The following is a 19,735-nucleotide window of genomic DNA, read 5'->3' as shown; positions in this document are numbered from 1 at the left end:
TGCCTTAATATTGTTCTCCTAGACTGCCACACCCCAAGTGGTTTTTGCTAGGATGGTATATTATACTCATCATTTCCCGATTCAACAAATCGAATCACAGAGTGGTTTGGGTTGAAGGGGACCTCAAAAATCATCTCTTTCCAACCTCCTGTCATGGGCAGGGACACCTTCCACTAGACCAGGTTCTTCAGAGCCCCCTCCAACCACTGCCTTGGACACTTGCATGGGAGCAGGAACTTGGCATGAGGGACTAAACATCAAGGATTCAGTATCTGGCCTTTTCAAATTCTAGGCCTGAATACTCAGTGGGTTGGCTCTAGACTTCACTCTTTCCTTTGTACACAATTCAAAGCAGGAAAACCATGATCCCTTTGGACCACTAAAGGACTGCCCTGGAGAATTTCTCTTTTCCTCTTGTGCAGCAAGTTAGGCTTCTGCCTTTTACCCTGCCAGACCAGAGACTAGTGGATAGTTATGGTAATTTTTGTGGCTGGTGAAATATCCTGTGGAAGAATTCTTGTACTGTTGCTATTATTTATTATTTGCTGAGTGTTGGCAACATGCTTCCATGCCGAAAAGGAGACTTTAGGCAGGGAAACCTATTTATTTGCATGTGCACATGTACATGAATATGCCCTCACTTCTGCCCCTTGATCCTTCTGGACTTGAGAGCCACAGCCTGAAAGCTCTGGGGCAGCTCCCTTTAAACTCAAACTGGAATTCAATATGAACATGAAAAATACAAGCTGCACATTAGCCTCTATTGTTTATTTTGATATTGAGGAACATTTATCTTAGCCTTTCCCTAAACATCCTCAGCAGTCTTCCGCTGAAGTGGGAAGAGCAGCACAAGGAATACCACAAATACCAAGGTAATGTTATCTGTTTTTTCTTCAGCAAACTTGGCAGATTTTGAAAGGATACCCACTGTGGCAAATTCAAGGCTTCAATAAAATCTTTTGATAATGAAAATAAGGAATGTCAGATATCAATAATGAAGCCAGATTCTGTGTTTTGTGATGGCCTTTTCAGACTGAGGCAGAAAAGGCTCCATTCAGCTTTGCAGCGATGCAGTGTGGAGAGAAGCTCAGGGATGTGCCCTCCCCTAAAGCATCTGGAACAAGGGACTCACCAGGGAGATACGGAGATGTGCTGGGAACACATAGCTCCAGCTGGTAAAACAGCACGTAAGGCTGGGTCAAACTGGCTAGGGAGGCATCAATAAGTGTTCAAGGACAGGCTGGATGGGGCTCTGAGCAACCTGGAATACTGTAAGGTGTCCCTGTCCATGGCAGGGAGTTAGAATGAGATGATCTTTAAGGATCCTTCCAACCCAAATTATTCTATGATTTAGGAGTAATATTTTCATTTTGCATTTCTTTGTTCCTCAACCAACCCAATAATTTTCAACTGAACCATACCTGGACACTGGGCTGTATGGAAAATCTGGCCATTGAACTGGCAATTAAACATTTCAGAGAACTTTTAACTTTGATCATTCTGCCATTTACTGTCATGATAGGGCTGCTTGTGAACACTTGCTCCCTCCTCTTTGGGCAAACAGATGCATATGCAGCACATTATCAAAACAGACTATTTAGGCCAGAAGATTGAGGAAAATATGATGATGATGATGATGAGACATATTGGCCTGCTAAGTAGCATCACTGTTTAAAGATGCTGTATTTGAAGCACCAAGGACTTTAACATTTAAAACCCTAGATCCCTCACATGGATGGTCATGCCATATGCTCTAGCAAATTTTTCTCTCCCTGAATGTGCAATGTAGACAGCTCTGAGGAAAAAACCTCTATCTCTGTTCCCTTTTGTAGGACTTTGTATCCACGCTGGAAGTAGGCTCTGTTTGTGTTGGCCGGAGATAAAGCAGTCCCTTTGCATCCATCAGTGTGTTTGTTTTCACCTCTACCTATGCACAGGTACCACAGCAAATGTTTCCAAACAGCAGATTAATCAGAAAGCACGAGGTGCAGCTGCAGCCAGACTGTGGTTTCTTCTCTCTCTTTGAGGCAGAGAGCATTTGTAACCACTTTCCTGTCTTCACAGAGCTGCTGATGATCGCATCTTCTTGGAATTTGCTGCTTGTGCTGGAGTACAGTGACAGCAGAACCACGGCAGCCGCCGGGGGCTCGCTGATTGTCTCTCTTCTTCTGGGGCTTGCCGTGGTCACTCCAGTTCCTGCTTCCAGAGAAGGGGAAGCCTGGAAGGGAGGTGTGTGATCTGGCTCCAACTAAACTCACGGAGGAGAGCAAAGTCGGGGTGGAAGGAAGTGGAAGTGAAAAGGGATTAACTCCACTGGAGGAGGTGAAACCCCACAAGGTGCTGAAACCTGCAGCGGCAGCTGATGGGCTGCAGGGTGGGTGTGGGACATTTGGTCGTTACCTCTCCACATCAAAGCTCCTGAGAAAAAAAACAGCATTCTGGAAAAAGGGAGGGCAATTAACCAGTGTGACAGTGCCTCTTCCAGGGAGAGCCGGCACTTCTAACAAAAGGCAGCTGATCAGGGCATGGGGGACTGAATGCTGCTTAGGGAAGATGTCCTAGCGTTGAACTTCTGATGAAATCTTTGTGTGGCCTCAGAGGTCCATGGCCCTCTGACCTCTCCCTGCACAGGGGTTGATCGTGGGCTCAGACAGAAGCAGCAGCAGCAGCAGAACACTCAGTAAAGTTTGCCTCTTGCCATCAGCACACCGGGTTGGGTCTCAGCTGGGATGAGTCCTCCTCTCCTGGTGGGAGACCTTTCCCATTTCTCCAGGTGAGGATTTAGCTCACCTCCTGGTATCCATTCAGTAACACCACCTAGCCAGTATTTGGAAAAGAATACTCTGAGGAATTTCCCCTTTATTGATTAAATCTTTCTGCGTGTAATCTGTCTTGCTAATCTTGCCTGCCAGGATGTATCTCTCTATCACTCTATTTAAAGCTGGAAGCTAGTCATCCTTTCTTTTTTTTTTTTTTTTTTTTTTTTTTTTTTTTTTTTTTTAATAATTTTTGCTTTTTTTCCCTGCCCAGTTTAGTTATATCCAGTCAGGAACATGTGTGCTTGCCCTAGTGCTGCTCTCTGTTGGGAAGCTGCTGGTGGGTGCAGACTGTTGATACTCAGAGTAGAAATGAGGAGGTTGAACCCTGTGGACCACCTTTTGCAGCTCCTCCTGCCCAGGCTGCCTGTGTGACCTCCTTGTAGGCTCTGCCATGACTTGTGCAACCCATGGTCATGAAGAGCAGCAGCTTGAGGGAGGGAAGTGGCTGCTCAGTTTTGCCCAGGCCTGCTCAGGCTTTAAAGTATGTTTTGCTCGTTTGCAGCCTATTTAAGCACATACAGCAGGGGGGGTGCCAGCCTCCTGTGCTGATCCATCAGCTGTTTTGGCCTGATGCTTCCAGGGAGGGAATGTGGAAATGATGTGGATGTCCCCATCTTTCTGGCTGACAACATCCCCACCTCTGTGCCAGCATCCTTGCTTGAAAAGCTGTGTGGGTGTCAGATCTGGGACCCAATGCATTGACAGATAAACCCGGGATAGTAAATTATTTGTTTTCAGCCAGGTTGGTTCCCCCATTCCCCTTACCCTGTCACAGTCTGAGATCCCATGGAGCTACAGCACAGTGGACACAAGCAGCCAGAGCAAAGGAAAGAAGGAGTGCCATACTTTCAGTGGCTTCCCAGATAAAAGTAATTTTATCTCAGCTGAGAAGACCACATCCTTGCTATTGCCTTCATTCTGAATGTCCTGAGTCCTGAATCCTGTTCCCACTTTCCATGCAGTCCCATCTGTCTTCTCCTATCCAGCTGTGCTAGACACATCACTCTCTCCCAAGTCTGGATCTTCTGCCTCCTCACCTCAGACCTTCTGATGTGCAGTTCTCAGCCTGTGAATTGCTCCCTGATGGTTGATTATCACCACAGATGACACAATTAATTGAAGCGGCACTGGCCAAATCTTCTACCAAAACCATCCCCATCCTTTCCAAGTAAGAGAATACTTAGTCCTACTGCACGAAGCAGGAGGACAGTATGAACAATTAATGCCAAGAAACAAAAAAGGAGGGTAAGATTAAAAAAAACAGATCCAAACCCCAGATATTTGGCTTAACACAGATCTGTTGCAAAAACAGTGTCTGTGTTTCCATCAAAATCCGGGGAAGATATATATTGCTGAGAAGGACAATGGGGAAATCAAGATGTAGCCCTAAACAGCATTTGGGAACTCCCTCCTGGAGGAAAAGGGGAGGCAGAACTAGGGGGAAAATTATTCTCATGCTTCAAGAATTTTTTCTGGATTCCTTGGGGCGTGTCAGGCTCACAGCATGCCAGCAGCTGGAAAGTGCACATCTGAGTGCTCTCCTTTGCCATCACCTCCCATTGCTAATTGGACAAATAAAGGACCTTCACTACATCTGACTTACTCTGTAGTGCTATTGGAATAGCCCTCTTGAATTGTAAAGTCACAAAGGGCTCTCAGCCTGGGGAAAAATGGTGTTGTCCACTAGATGAAAACACTGGGGTTTCTTATAGAGGTCTTGAGAACAGGAATTACAGAAGGAGGAATTCACTGTTCTTCCTCTTTTTATTCCATTTCAGCCTTAATTCAGAATGATGGCAATGTGTCTGCCTGACTTAGGCACAGAGCCCAAGTCTGGATACCCACAGAAATTCCTCAAATTGGCTGCCTGCTGGCACTGGAAAACTTGAGATTTTTGTTAGTAGACATGATCTCTAGCATAAGCAGTAAAAGCAAATTGAAAAAAAAAAAAAAAAACCCACAGCCAAAGCCACATTTAGTTCAAGAGCTAAACAGATGAATAAAGAGCAGATTAAAAGTAAAAAATGTGCCAGGTCGAAATATCAAACAAATCTATGTCCTTTGCACATCAAAGACTGCAATACCCTGAAAGGCAACAGCCACTCCAATTCTATTTAACCTCAGTAGTGAGGCGAGGAATTCAGGTGTGACTCATGCAGGTGAGTTAAACCACAAACCAAGAGCTGTTCCACATTTGGAATAAAGTGATTTGTAAAGACCCAAGTGCTGGAGGAGGGGCACACAGACCCCACAGGGGTTTCAGATGTGGGTGCTGGTTCTTTCTGAAGTCCACAATCACTTGGAACAGTGACATGAGTCTGGGAGCACTGAAGAGCTTCCTGACTGCATTCTTGAATCCTCCTAAAAAGACTTGCCTCCTCAGGATTGCTATAATCTATAGCCAGAGCACAGGAGGTAGAGCTAAAGGATGCTAAAGGACGCTCAGGACAGATAAAGGGAGGAATTTCAGTTCAGGAATTTATAAACAGAGAGTTGAGAAACATTTAAGCATCAAGCAGAATCAGACTGAGCTCCTCCACAACTGCCTGCATGTGAGCAGGAGGCTCTCAGGGTCACCACTCTCATTAGGGGGTGCTTGGCACCCTCTGCCTTTGTTCTTGTGTCTGTCCTTCCATGCACACCTTCCAGTTTAAGGAAGAGGGAGACCTCATGCTAACACAGGCTCAATCCCACTGGACCACGGCACTCCTGCCAACCCCAGCACCAATTCTGCGAAAGGGACCTGGGAAATGACCAGGCAGCCGAACCTGGGGCTGTGGTGTGCCAAAGGGACACTGCTGGGGTGTGTAATGGGCTGCACATGTGCTGTCTGCTTTGTGTGTTTGTGTGAGTGGGCATGAGCCTTCATGGTTTTGAATGGCTTTTTTCTGCTTTGGCCAGCATGAGAAGGCTGCCTCCCACCACTCACCACAGCCTCTCCCTCCTCCCTGGCTGCTGCAAACCTTTCAGCTGCATCCATCGAACCCATTCGAATATTAAACCTGTTAAATTGATGGGCTGAGTAAATAGGATTAGCTCTGTGTGCCCAAGGGGGGAGGCTGCTGCTTGCACAGACTGATAGGGAGACAGGGGAGAAGGCTGAGGAGGAGAGGGTTGCTTTCAAGCCGACAAGAATATGCTATCTGGGAGGTACACGGATAGCTTCCAATCTGCCCCTGATTGGATTAGACATGCTCCTAAATGTGAAGTGCCTATACAAGTCTGGGGCTTAGCTGGTGCCGGGCTGCTGAGAACCTGCCGAGGTGCTCCCCAAGGATTGCTGCCACCCCGGCGGGCCCTGGAGATGTCTGACTGTCAGGGGGCAGAAAGCCCCTGCTGCTGGGCCCTGTCTCGCCCACCGTCCCAGGCGTCGGATCTTTAACCCGCTCCCGTGAAAGCTGAGATCCTTTGCCTCCATCTGTTCACATGCGATGGCTTTACAATTCCCCTCTAACCTACCAAAGGGAAGCGTGAAGTGATCTCTGCTGCCTGGTGGAAGGAAATCTCTCCCTCCCGCCATCTCCCCCTCCTCTTTTTTCTCTTCCAGATGAAGAATTTGAATGTCTTTATGGTCTGTTTGAAATATAAAGTGAGTTCTTGACACATTTTTTGAAGCTGTGCTTGTCTGGGCATTGATTATTGTCACTAACAGCAATATGAGCCACATGCTTTCCTTTTTCCCCAAGCTTTGATAATATTTCCAAGAACTTTGACTGCTTTTTTGCAAAGTTAGTTCCAGAACCAAAATACTAGTAAAGAAGATTACACCTAGCCTGTTATGTAGGATAGCAGGGAGTGGCAGTGGCTTGGTTGGACCTTTCTAACGTTTATAGAAGAATAGCTCTAAATATTTTTAATTGGAACAGAAAAAATCTGAGCAAAAATACTGTAGATGCTGAACGGAGGAAAACTGTACAACTATGATAACTGTGGTTTATTCCATGAATAAACCTTTACTTATTTTCTAGTCACAGGGAAAATATTGGGGAGGGAAATCTTCATATAACACCTATTTTGATAGTAGTTAGGCAGCACTCTGATGTCCATGTGCTCACTCTAAATTAAACACTGTCCTTATTTTGGAAACAGATGCTTGCCCTGATATTCTATAGAGGTAAAAGTTATGTATCTTTATTTTCTTTTTTCTCTATTTTTGTTTATTCTGGCTGGAGATAACAGTAACTCACCTGTGAGGTCTAAGCTGCAACAATAATTTAGATTAATAGAAATAGCTGAGAAAAATACAGGAAGGACCATGAGCTCTGTAGTCTGATGCAATAATTATTCCTGTTTTAGCCAGGGAGATAAAAAGGAAAAAGGAAGTGATTTCACTTCAAGAAGTGAGCTGTGGAGCCAGAATTCAGGCCCTGGTGCTGGTACTGACTCCTAACCTAATGCTCTTGTTACTTTTCCTGGTAAAGGCAGGTAAAAGTGTGAGGCGGGAATAGAGCAACGGGAACATCCAGAATGGAATTGCAGCACTTATCTCTGCAGGAAAGGTCTAGGCTTCCTTATCATCACCCAAAAGCTGACTGAGAAATACATCTAGGCTTCAGGAAGACATTTTTGTCAGAATATCCAGCTATGAATACAGCTGTGATATGCCACATAGATACTCTTAGTAAATGATGTCATAAATAGAATGCAAGAACATCCATCAGTGTTAGACACCCTGTTTTCCCCCAGCCCAGCCCACATGAACACCTGAAAATATGAATTACCCCCCCATTAATTTCGGAGTTGTGGTGACAACATTTGGTTGTGCTGTTTTCCCATTAGGCTTGGGGGTATCATAAGTGGGCCCGATTGCATTACCTTGTGTTGGAAATTGAATTGCTGTGTCCAGTGCCCTTGAACTACTGTGTAAATCAAAATTTCTGTCTAGCAGGCAATGGCATCCTTCACCTTCCTCTGGAATAACTGGATATTAACAAACACTCTTCATAGGAGATGAAATTCCCCTTCCTTCCCATCTTTGTATCAGGTTTAAATTTAACTGATAATTTAATACAAGTTAGTGCAGCAAATTGATGCTTTCTGTGTAAATGTGTGTTCCTCAGCACTCCCCCTCCCTGGCCAGCATCAGTCTTGGCCAGACCTCTGTGTGGATGTGGCTGTTCTTCTGTGGCCATCCATCTTATCTGTGTCACTCCCCTCAGTCCTTCCCCCTGCAACAGACACATCACTTGACAGCAGGCAGAGGTGCCTCAATGGGATGTTTGATGTTTTCTTAGCTCTGTGTGTTCCTGACACCATCTAACTTTAAGGCTCCCTGCTGAAACCAGTGAATGCTCTGCTAGTTCCAAATCAACCTTCTGACTCCACCCAGCTTCTTCTGTTTTAGCAGTATTCCCATTTATTTGCTTGAATAGCACCAAAAGGACCTTGAAGTTCTCCTGAGTTGACTCCATTTTTCTTCCTTTTCTGGCCTCATTAAAGCTGTTCTTGATTTTATCACTTCTTCCTGCACTCCTGCACTTGAATGCTGTGTAATTATATCAGATAACCTATTCAAACAAAGAAAGGGGAAATTAGAGATGGAAAGGCTTCTTTAGATTGAGGAGAGAAGCCCCACTCCCTTGGGAAGAGGGCAGGAAAGGACCATGCACTCCTCACTCACCCAAGTGACATGGGGTTCATTTCTCCCTTGAGATCCAGCTACACTTTCAGACCACACTGCTAGGAAGAATTTCCTGATCCTTTCCTTAACGGTTCCACTGCTTAATTCCTTGGCCCACACCTAGTTTTGCCCTTCACCACCCAAAATAATTTCTAAAAGGTTTATTTTTCACATTTTGTAGTTAAGAAAAGTGACACTGAGTAGGTTTAAATGATGGCTGTAGACCCACAGTACTTGAGACAGATAGGGATCTCTTGGACACTTAAATTTGCTCATTGAAATCCCATAAAATATGTCCTAAAATTCGTTCCCAAAACTCACCAAGCATCACCTTAATTAAACATCTTAATTAGCCTTTCTGCCCCCATGCCTTTAGTCTGGCTGACCCCCAAACTGTAGTTCATATGCAGCTGATATAGGGCTTGCCCTATGCACAAAAGTCACTGGTATGCTGAGCTGGGTTTGAGGTTTCCTGCCATGAATTTGGGGAGGTTTAGCATTTAAGCAGCCATGTCTGCTCTTTACTCAGCCACACTGAGGTGACATTAGGACATGGCACTGTTCTCCACCAGTTGGCTGCAAGGTCCAGCACAGCCTGGCTGAGTGCCCCCTGATTGTTGAGTCACCCTCGGCTTGCTGTGTGGATCCCTGCCAGGGCCACCTGAACTGTTCCTGCTTTCCTGGCCAGGCACTGCTGCCTCCTGCTCCTCAGCCTTCACATTCCACACTGCTGCAAGCACGTGAACAATGCATGGCATCTCGGGTTGTTCCCACCCAGCCTCCCTGCTTTTACTGGAAATGAAAGTCTTTCCAGGAGGAAGGAATCCCTTGAGATCCAAGCAGAGGTTCCCTCAGCTGGCTGCTAAGAATAAAAGATCTGAGAGCTATTTCCATTCCTGGTTGCGCAACACAAAGCAAGTCACTTAACCTTTCCATGCCTTATTTTCCCTCTGAACGAAATGAGACATAGTATCCCACATTTTTTGGGGAAATGCTGTGGTGTAATACCAGGGCAGGCCTTCAGATGCCTCGGAAGGCTGCAACTGATCCCTACACAAGCTGGCTGCCATCCTATGGGCTATGAAAGACCCACATGAGGGATGGAGCAGCTTTGCTGTGAGGAAAGGCTGAGAGGATTTGGATTGTTCAGCCTGGATAGGACAAGGCTTTGGGGTGACTTTATTGTGGCCTTCAGTACCAGAAGGGAGCCTACAAGAAAGATGGAGAGACTATTGACAAGGGCCTGAAGTGACAGGACAAGGGGCAACAGCCTAATTCAAAGTAGGTTTACTTTAGATATAAAAAACAAAATTGTTCCCTCTGAGGGTGCTGAGGCCCTGGCACCGGTTGCCCAGAGAAGCTGTGGCTGACCCGTTCCTGGTAGTGTCCAAGGCCGGGTTGTACAGGACTGAGCAACCTGGGATAGTGGCATGTGTCCCTGCCCATGGCAGGGGTTGGAACTGGGCAATCTTTAAGGTTACTTTCAACTCAAACCATTCTATGATTCTATGACTCTGTCTATTTTGCCCTTATCACCCTGGAGTCTCTCAGCATCGAATGCTTTCCAAATTCCACCCTCCTGCTGAGTAGTTCGATTTCTGAGTATTTTCTCCCAGATGTTTAAGAATCTTTTTTTTTGCCAAACAGTATTTCCAGTTCCCTCTGTACTGTCTGTCCATCCCCACTGTGCTGTTGTATAATATGCCAACATTTTGATCTTCTTACTCATGTCAGCTAGCAATTCCTTGCAGGATTTTCAGCAGCACAATCTGTCTCTCTATTTTCATTCTGTACCATAAGAGTCTTGCAGTACTCTTTAATCCCCCCTTACCTCTTTGCAGATACAGATAAAACCAGTTTTAACAGCAGTCCAACTCTGACCTCTATCAGACTACTATACACTCTCAGAACTACCCCTTGCACAGCAACTTTCAGCTCCCTCTACATATCTGACTCCCCAGCTAGGCTGAATTTAGTTTTCACATTTCATTTCAAGCTCTGCATCTCCTGCATCTTTGTTCATTAATTAAGTGAGCCGGCTTGGACAGGTTTATCTAAAAGGCTGAGGCTTTGAAAATAGTCCTTCGATTATGAGTTTTACATGATTTTAAAGCTCATGGGTGAGGCTTTCTTTGGGATTTGTCAAAGGAGAAATAGGCCCACACAGAGTTTTCTACAGCTAGCTAAAATGCAGAGGGGCTGGTTTTATGGGTACATATTATCACTGCAAGAGGAAGCAAGACAGAGTGTTCACAGAATCACAGAATCATTTAGGCTGGAAAAGATATCCCAATATCATTGAGTACAACCTGTGACCAATCACCACTGTGTCAACCAGATCAGAGCTCTGAGTCTTGAACACCTCCAGGGATGGTGACTCCACCACCTCCCTGAGCAGCCTGTTCCAATGCTTTCAGTGAAGAATTTTTTCTGATGTCTAGCCTGAGCCTTCCCTGACATAGCTTGAAACCATTTCCCCTTGTCCTGTCCCTTGTTCCCTGGAAGCCGAGCCCAATCCCCCCTGGCTGCCCCCTCCTGTCAGGGGGTTGTGGAGAGCCAGAAGATCCCCCCTGAGCCTCCTTTTGTCCAGGCTGAGCACCCCCAGCTCCTTCAGCTGCTCCTCATATGACTGACTCTCCAGACCCTTCCCCAGCTCCATTCCCTTCTCTGGACACCTTCCAGCCCCTCAATATCTTTGTCATGAGGGGCCCAGAACAGGAGACAGGATTTGAAATGTAGCTTCACCAGTGGCCATGGCAGGGGGACAGTCACTGCCCTGGCTCTGCTGGTCACACCATTGCTGATCCAGGCCAGGTGCCACAGACCTCTTGGCCACCTGTGCACAGCTAGCTCACATTCAGCTGCTGTTGCTGAGAACCCTCAGGTCACTTTCATCTGAGACAGAGCTCTAGGATGGATAGCCATGGGATCCATGCTTGCAGTGCAACTGCACCTCCCCAGAAAATACACACATCTTCACTCCATGAGGAAGAAGCAAAACTGTGTTGCCATCCAAGAGGGTGCTCTGGGATAACAGCAGGACACAGCTGATTGCAGCTGGGTGTGATGGAAGCTCATGCTCAACCCTCTCGATAAGCCCTTCCATCAGTGCAGGAGGTGTTTCTCCGCTGCTCTGCCCCTGGACTGGAGGTACACAGAGCAGTGTCCGGCTGGCTGAGGTTGTGGCAGAGCTCAGGGAGCAGGGACCGTGCCGGTTCCTGCCGTTCTTGCGGATGCTGCAGGAGGCAGTGCCCGGTGGGACGGTACCCAGCAGAGGGCAGCGGTGCCCGCGCTACCGCAGCCGCCCGACCCGCGGCTTTCCCCCACACTAACCCCCCCAAAAACCACCCTGCATTGCCTCTAGGCTGGCAAACAGCCCACACGTGTAAACCTGCTCTCCTTCCCTTTGCAGCTGTAATCTCGACCACCCAAGCATCGACATCTGCCAGCGCTTGCTGACCAACCAGCGGGGGTCATGGCCCCCAGTTGTTCAATCATAACATGGAATGGCCTGGTTTGGAAGGGACCTTAAAGATCATCTCATTCCAACCCCCTGCCATGGGCACGGACACCTTCCACTTGACTAAGTTGCTCAGAGCACCATCTAACCTGGCTTTAGTCCTCCTGTCACTTGAACAGCCATGTGATAAGAAAGCTTTGGGATGAAGGAAGATAACAGTGGGAGTACTTCTAAACGCCATCCCCCCCTTCTGGGAAAACTGGTTTTCTCAGGGTAAAAAATAAAACTGTGACCTAGTGGTTAATTTACATGCAGAGGAGTCAAGAGTCAATTTTAATGTGGTTTGAACTGGTTCATTCATTTCTAATTAAAACAGTAAGGGGAGGAAGGCTCATTTTATGCTCAGTTAATCAAAAGACTGCAGTAGCTACTTCTTTTCCTCTGGGGATATTGATAACTGCTGGATTCAGCCCTCTGGAATTAGGTTGGTTAAACTATTCCTCTCCAAAATCTGTGAAGCTTAAATCCACTTGAAGTCTTATTCCAATCCTGAAATACATCTGATCTCAGCCCACATTATAAATGACTGGTCCTGTGCCTACAGGCTATTGCAGAATCATGGAATAGTCTCGGCTGGAAGGGACCTTAAAGCTCATCCAGTTCCCACCCCACTGCCATGGGCAGGGACATCTTCAACTATCCCATGTTGCTCAGAGCCCTGTCCAACCTGGCTTTAGACACTTCCAGGGATTCAGGGGCAGCCACAGCTTCCCTGGGCAACCTGTTCCAGGGCCTCACCACCTCTCACAGGGAAGAATTTCTCCCTAATATCCAGTTTAAACCTACTCTCTCTCAGTTTGAAATAGACATATTAATACATATCAATATTGGGATATTCAGAACTTAGCTAGAAAAGATCCTGAAATTCTTTTTTGTAAAGACAGAAATTAACTTGGCTCTAAGTGGGGTGTAGGACTTCACAGATGTCTGTGGACCTCAATTTTTCTGTCACCTTCTGAATTTATGGCTCAGATCCTGCTCTTCGTGTATATGCTGAATATTCCATGCAGGAAGGAGCTGGTGAAAAGGATCTTCAGCCCTTCCCACCCTTTCTGCCCAGTCCCCTCGGACTCACAGTGTAGCCAGGTAAGCACTGAAATCTACTTCCCTGTTGAACAGCTCTGCATTTTGTGATCCTGTTCCAGGACAGGAAACTCAAGATGCTCCTTCATAACACACTGGCATGTTGCTATTCTTATTCTCCTGGAGTTGGACTCAATGATTCTTGTGAGTCCCTTCCAATTCAGGATATTCTATATTTCTATGATTCTAGTTGGATGGGAACCATATGTCATGTTGTAAATGAGGATCTTGCAGTGTTTCTACAAACCTTCAAGAACCTGCCAGACAGGTCAGCAGTAGTTTCCTATCAACAGAAGCAAAAGAAATCAAGATCTTAGGGTCTTGCAACAACAACCTGTAATTTCTTATAAACTATAACACAGAACAACAAATCCTTAGTTCCTGTTAAAATTTGTCCTCAGAAAGATTAAAATAAAAAAACTTCAGAGGTGCCCACCTTGTCTTTTTCTTCTAATGATACCATCTGGACTTATAAAGGGTATTTTCCTTCCCTATAAAAACTGACCTCACTTAGAAGGACAATCACATGCAAAGCAGCAGAAGTGATCAGTAGACCAAAGTAAACTGATTAACTGAACTGATGAAAAACGGCCTCTAAATTCCACTATATTTTCTTAAAAGCTGCTTCTCTGAGGCATATGCGAACAGCTTAGTAGAAATAGTTATAGAATCACAGGACCTCGTTCTGCTTTCCCATCAGAACAATTCTGAAGTAATTCCACTAAAGTGAGCAGAGTTACACTGATGTGAGATCACAGTCAGTCAGAAATGGAAAATTCCTAATAGCTTATCCAGTTCATAACCCTAGGGCTAGCATACAGTTATTCCTTGCACTAAAACCGCATTTAATTCTTCCAAATATGAATAGTGGAAAATGGTGCTTGGGAGGTGTTTTGGTCACTTCGTGGAGTTTCTTTCATCCCTCATCCAATTTCTCTTTTTGGGAAAATCCTTGATTTTGATTGAAAGCCAAAACCTCAGCTATATTGCCCAATAAATGAAATATGGAACAAAATGGATATGCCACATTATAAGAGTGTAATTTTGGGTGCCTCATGTACCCATCCTCCACACTGTGCTGGTTGTGGATTCTCATTAGGCTGGTGACACATGGAGACTTTAGAGAACTTACTGTAAAGACAAAGCAACAGGGCAATGCCAGACACACTGAAGTGTCACCTCCAGGGCTCTCCAGCAGAATTCCTCGTGCATAGCATTGGGTTAACACATGGCAGAGCATCCATCCTTTTGTCAGAGGCATTTCTGTTTTCCAGTGAAATATCTAAACATTCTATAGCAGGAAGATCTTCCTCGGTGAATCTACTCTTCTGTGAGATCTGCCCTGTCTGAAACAGCTTTTCCCACTGAACAATTTCAATAGAAACATTTTAATCAGACCTCATGGTAAAGAGATTACAAACAAAAAAGAAACTCTCTTTTTTATTATATTTTTTTTATTCTGGTAATACCTAATTATATCTATTTGCTTGTTTTCAGGCACAAGGGCATTGCTAATGTGTCTGACACAGGAACACTGAAGTTGGGCAATGTTCCTTTACTCTCTCCTTGCTTACTTAGCACCAGAGGTGTTTTCCAAGAGCCATTTCTATAGAGGCACCTGGGGCATCCCATGGTTGGTGTGCACTGCTTCCTGAATGTAAAGGGGTCCATGCCAGCTGCTCTGAAAAAAGCTTAGATGCTAAACAAGATTCCAAAAATAAGTTTCTATGAATTAACCATTTGTCTTCCACCTTTAAAAGCAAGGGTCTACAATCAGTCTGCTTGTGCAAGTCCTTGCTGAAGCGTGTGAGATAAATGTGACAGTAAATCACACAAGCCACTAAACAGAGTCTGATACTACTTCCCTGTGAATGAAAAGCAGTAAGAAATCTCACAGCTGCTGTTCCTGCCCTTCAGCAACTTTTAATTTTTATTGATTGACATGACACCTACGCGCCACATCATCCACAAGAGGCATCAGGTCTGTTTCAGGAAAAGCAAATTATTTGGTATTGTCAACAGCTGGCAGAGGCCACCAGGAACTGCTTCTTCATTCATTTGTTTTTCTCAGACACCTATAAAGAGCTGTCATCACATATCAAACGAAGCAAGTATCGGGCAGCATGTGTGTCTCAATGCTGGCACACAGCCTCCATCGCTGGGAGGCACAAACGGAGGCATGTCAGCCATGGCAAGTGAGCAAAGTGGGGACAAAGTGAGTCCTGGAGCAGTTTGGGGCATCTCAATATAAGAAAAATATGAAGTTATTATAGTGTCCAAGAGAGGACTACGAAGATGCTGAAGGGTCTGGAGGTGAAGCCACACAAAGAGCAGCTGAGAGCACTTGGCCTGTTCAGCTGGAGAAGAGCAGACTGAGGTCAGAGCTCACAGCAGTTCTGCAGCTTCCTCCCCTCAAGAGGAGGGGCAGGCCCTGATCTCTGCTCTGTGTGACCAGGGACAGGACCCAAGGAATGGCTGGAGTTGTGTCAGGGGAGGGTTAGGGTGGATATCAGAAAAGGTTCTTCCCCCAGAGGGTGCTGAGGCACTGAACAGGCTCCCCAGGGAATGGTCACGGCCCCAAGGCTGCTGGAGCTCCAGGAGTGTTTGGACAGCGCTCTCAGGGATGCACAGGGTGGGATGGTTGGGGTGTCCTAAGCCAGGCCAGGGGTTGGACTGGATGATCTCTTCCAGTTATGGATATTCTGTGATTCCAAAGTGAGCTCAAGCATACATTTTGCAGAGTTGGTTGCTTTCAAAAATCACTGTTGCTGTGGGTGGAATAGCAAGAGGACATGGTGAAGAGTTTGGACCTTCTGAGACCAGGAGAAGCCATCTGTGCTGAAGGCTGTTGCCTCAGTGACACTAATACTTGCAATTCACTGTCAACTGATGGTGTAAAAGAATTATTAAATCAATAGCCACCCCATTGTATTATTTGCCCTGAGATAAACTGGCCTGTGAGATGTGATGCTCTCTTTACCTGTGCAGATCCCTGATTAACAGTTGTGGAAGTACTGTGCATTTGTGAGCAGGATAACCCTTGATACGCATCAAAGAGACATATGGAAAAAAGTTTTGCAATGTGTATGCAAGCTATTTTGGCCAATGTTAAAGCCAAAAGGCCACATGAAATACTGCGTATCCTTACTGATATATTGTGCTGCAGTGGTGAAGAATGAAGTGTTTCACTGGGGTAACAGAGGGAGCTGGAGGTGAGTGAAATACATTTTCCACACTGGAATGTGGTCAAGACAGTGGATAAATGCTACTGCTGCTGAGTAAGGACCACAGATGCTCCTGAAGAGGTCGGTGGTTGGGAGTTAGGTTTCTCAGTTGTGTCCCAAACCCAGCAGCTGGAGCAGCACAGTCCCCCTTAGCACCCCTTGACTCAGCCCTGACTCAGGGGGAAGAATTGTGCCCATTGAATCACCAGCCCAGCCTCCTCCAGCTCTGCCTCCTTCTCCTGGTGATCTACTCAAGCCCAAACCTGCACAGCAAATGGGAGCTGACAGGGCTGAGCCCCAAGCAGGATGGGTGGCCCAGAACAAAGCCTTGGCAGTGCCAGCCCGTCCAGATGACCCACAGGACAACCGTGTTTAGGGGGTCTGCTGTGGGATTTATGGGATGGGCACCATGCTCACCTCAAGGACAGCTCGCTCTGGATGTTCATTCTGCTTTCTGGGGCCTCCACAAACATGGCCTGGGTGCTTTGGACAGATTGCTGAGCCCAAGCTCGTGCCCTGCAAGGCCAGGACTGAACAGCCTGAGGAATGTTACTGTCTCCCACCCACCTCCTCTGGAAATGTCTGAGCTTCCCAGAAAAGATGAGAAAAAGCACAAAATGCACACTATGCTTGATGTGGACTGTGCTTAGCCTATCGCTTTCCCTTGAAACTATACTGAACTCATTTTGGGGTGGTGAGAAGGGAGCTTGCACTAGAAATAGAAGATCTATAATTAACACATGGTCCGAACACAAAATAGAACCGCAGTGGCCTCTCAAAGTTAGTAAACTTTGCAAGGAAGTGCATTCCAGGTTTTATCAGATTTCTCTCATCTGCAGAAACAGAACTTCCTAGATCTGTTATATTGCAAGCCCAACAGACTGGACCCAAACACATACTTTAGTTTTATGATTAAAAAAATCCTCCACTGACACACATTGTGCACATGTAAGTGAGTTCAAGCCTTCAAGTACTAACCCTTCCCACCCTGAAGCAGGGGCAAATTCTTCCTCTCTTCTCACAGGCCTGCTACCATTATGCCAGCTTTCATTCTGAAACCCAAACTCACCTGACAAACACACAGGTTAGTGAATCTGACACTCAGCCTCCAACCATTCAGCAACCCAAATGAAAATGTTGTGTGTCTGTTAACCCATTCTTGTTTTCTCCTCTCAAGGCCAGGCTGTTTATTCTCCCAGCAGCCCAGCTCATCCTGCCATTTAGGAAATTTTCTGCAGGTACAATGACCTGCACACTTGAACCTGTATAACCTGTATCTTTCCATGTCTCCAAGGAGGCATGCATCTGAAGTTCAACAAGAGCAAATGTGGGATTCTGCACCTGAGGAAAAATAGCCTCATGCACCAGTACAGGCTGGGGGTGATGTGCTGGCCAGCAGCTCTGCTGAGAAGGACCTGGGGGTCCTGGTGGACAACATGGTGTCCATGAGCCAGCACTGCCCTGGGGGCCAGGAAGGCAAATGGTGTTCTGGGGTGCACTGCCAGCATTGCCAGCAGGTCAGGGAGTGATCCTGCCCCTCTGCCCAGCCCTGCAAGGCACATCTGGAGCGCTGTGTCCAGTCCTGGGCTCCTCAGCACAGGAGGGACATGGAGCTCCTGGAGCAGGGCCAGCAGAGGCTGCAGAGATGATTTAGGGCCTGGAGCATCTCTGGCAGGGAAAGGCTGAGGGAGCTGGGGCTGTCCAGTCTCGAGAGGAGCCCCAGCTGAGAGGGACCCTCAGCCCTGGGTGTCCCTGTCTGCAGGGAGCACTCCGAGCAGGGCCCAAGCTCTGCTCTGGGGGCCCAGCAGTGGCACCAGAGGAACGGGCAGGGACTGATCCCAGGAGGTTCCACCTGGGCGGGAGGCAGAACTTCTGTCCTGTGCAGTGACCGAGTCTGGAGAGCGTGTGGAGTCTCCTCACTGGGGATATTCCAGAACCATCTGGACACAGTCCTGTGCCCTGTGCTCTGGGATGGCCCTGCTGGAGCAGGGAGGTGGGACCAGATGACCCTCTGTGGTCCCTTCTAACCTGACCCATCCTGTGAATCTGTGGTTCTGTGGAATGAAGTGTCCTTGATCTTCACAACTTTTTTTTCTGTATTTCTCACTGTATGGCCATGAGCAGTGACCTCAGATGCTGCCAGTGGTGCTTTCTTACCCATCTCCCCTCAGGCCCAATGCTTCTGCTGCTGCTGCCTGGTGATCTCCACATGAAAAAGTTTGTGGGACAAGTTTCAAGTGATGGAAGATGAAGAATAAAGTAGGGTTGAAGCCTACAGAAGTCCTGACCACAGGATAGGATGAAAGAAACATCAGATCTATTGAAGAATTTATCAATATTTGTGCCTTTAGTTTTTCCCACATATAAAATTAATAGAATAATATTTACTTTTTGAGCTCTTGTAGTATTGTCATTAAAAATTGCTTATTCTTTTTAAAGCCTTATGGAGTATGTGCTATTCAGAGATACAGGTGGGAAAGATTGCCAACATACATTAATATCCAGAGAGAAAACAAAGAAATGAAAGCACAGGTAATAAAGGTGCCAGAAAGAATTAAAGATGGAAGCTGGAAGGAACAAAGATTATTAGAGATATCTAACTGCTGGACATAAAAGGGAGGGGATGAATATGATATGGAAAAGATAAAGGAAAGATAACTTCTCATAAATTGACAGAAAAAGAACAGTAACAAACAACGACAAAGGAAAAAAATAGTGAGAGAAGAACTGATGAAGATGAAAGCACTGGTTTCCCTAAGTAGGACTGGTTACCATGTAAGTATCACCCAGTGGGCTACACATGACAAGGAGAGGGCAGAAAACAGAAAAAGGAAAGAAGCAGGAAAGCAGATTAACAGGGGGAAAAAATGTAAGCTCAGCCTAACATCCTAACGATTTTTTAAAATTATTTTGTCAGTAGCTGTGGTTTTCTTTGAGGAACCAATATATTTTGTTAAAATGAAATCCCAACAAAAATCTTCATGTTGGTCAAAAAGAAGTACATAAAACCTAAGCTTGGTAACCCAAAACCTTTCTGCATTATACTTAAAACTTCCATGTTTTTAGAGTTTTTTATGAAAACCTGATGTTTCTGTGGGAAAATCATCACTTCCCAGGCACATCTATTTTTAGGCCTGTGTTCTCAATTAGCCTGGTACTCACTTGCAGCACCACAGCAAAAGGGTGTATCAAAGGGTTACAAAGGAGCCTGCCTGGCATTAAAAACCCACCCCAGTGACTTTATGGGAGCTGCCAGCCAGCCTTTCTTTTTGTCTCTGCATCTCAGAAGAGAAGTATGAGGTGTCAGATATTCTGGTGAGAACTTCTCATGGCACCAGATCATGATGTGAAATAAAGTGAACTCTAAAAGCACAATGCAAAAGAATTATAGCATCATGGATTGTGTTGGGCTGGAAGGGACCTTAAAAGATCAACCAGTTCCAGCCCCCTGCCATAGGGCAGGGACACC

At 46.1% G+C, this 19,735-nt stretch overlaps 1 long non-coding RNA gene across 2 annotated transcripts in view; it reads right to left on the bottom strand.

Moving 5' to 3' along the window:
• Positions 1-8,008: 8,008 nt before the first annotated feature.
• Positions 8,009-19,735, bottom strand: part of LOC137474322 (uncharacterized) — a 33,041-nt gene continuing 21,314 nt past the window's right edge. The window contains exons 3-4 of one of the 2 annotated variants that reach the window (XR_010999297.1): positions 14,222-14,397; positions 8,009-8,326 (exon numbers count right to left, since the gene is read on the bottom strand). This is a non-coding gene — a long non-coding RNA (uncharacterized lncRNA). Of the gene's footprint in view, positions 8,327-12,709; positions 14,398-19,735 lie in introns of those variants that run through there. The other variant, XR_010999296.1, reaches the window with a different exon arrangement.

The sequence above is a fragment of the Anomalospiza imberbis genome, chromosome 5 (genome assembly GCF_031753505.1).
Source record: "Anomalospiza imberbis isolate Cuckoo-Finch-1a 21T00152 chromosome 5, ASM3175350v1, whole genome shotgun sequence".
In the NCBI taxonomy this organism is placed as follows: Eukaryota; Metazoa; Chordata; class Aves; order Passeriformes; family Viduidae; genus Anomalospiza; species Anomalospiza imberbis.
Note: the sequence above shows the minus strand (reverse complement) of the source record. Positions and strands in the feature narration are given on the sequence as shown.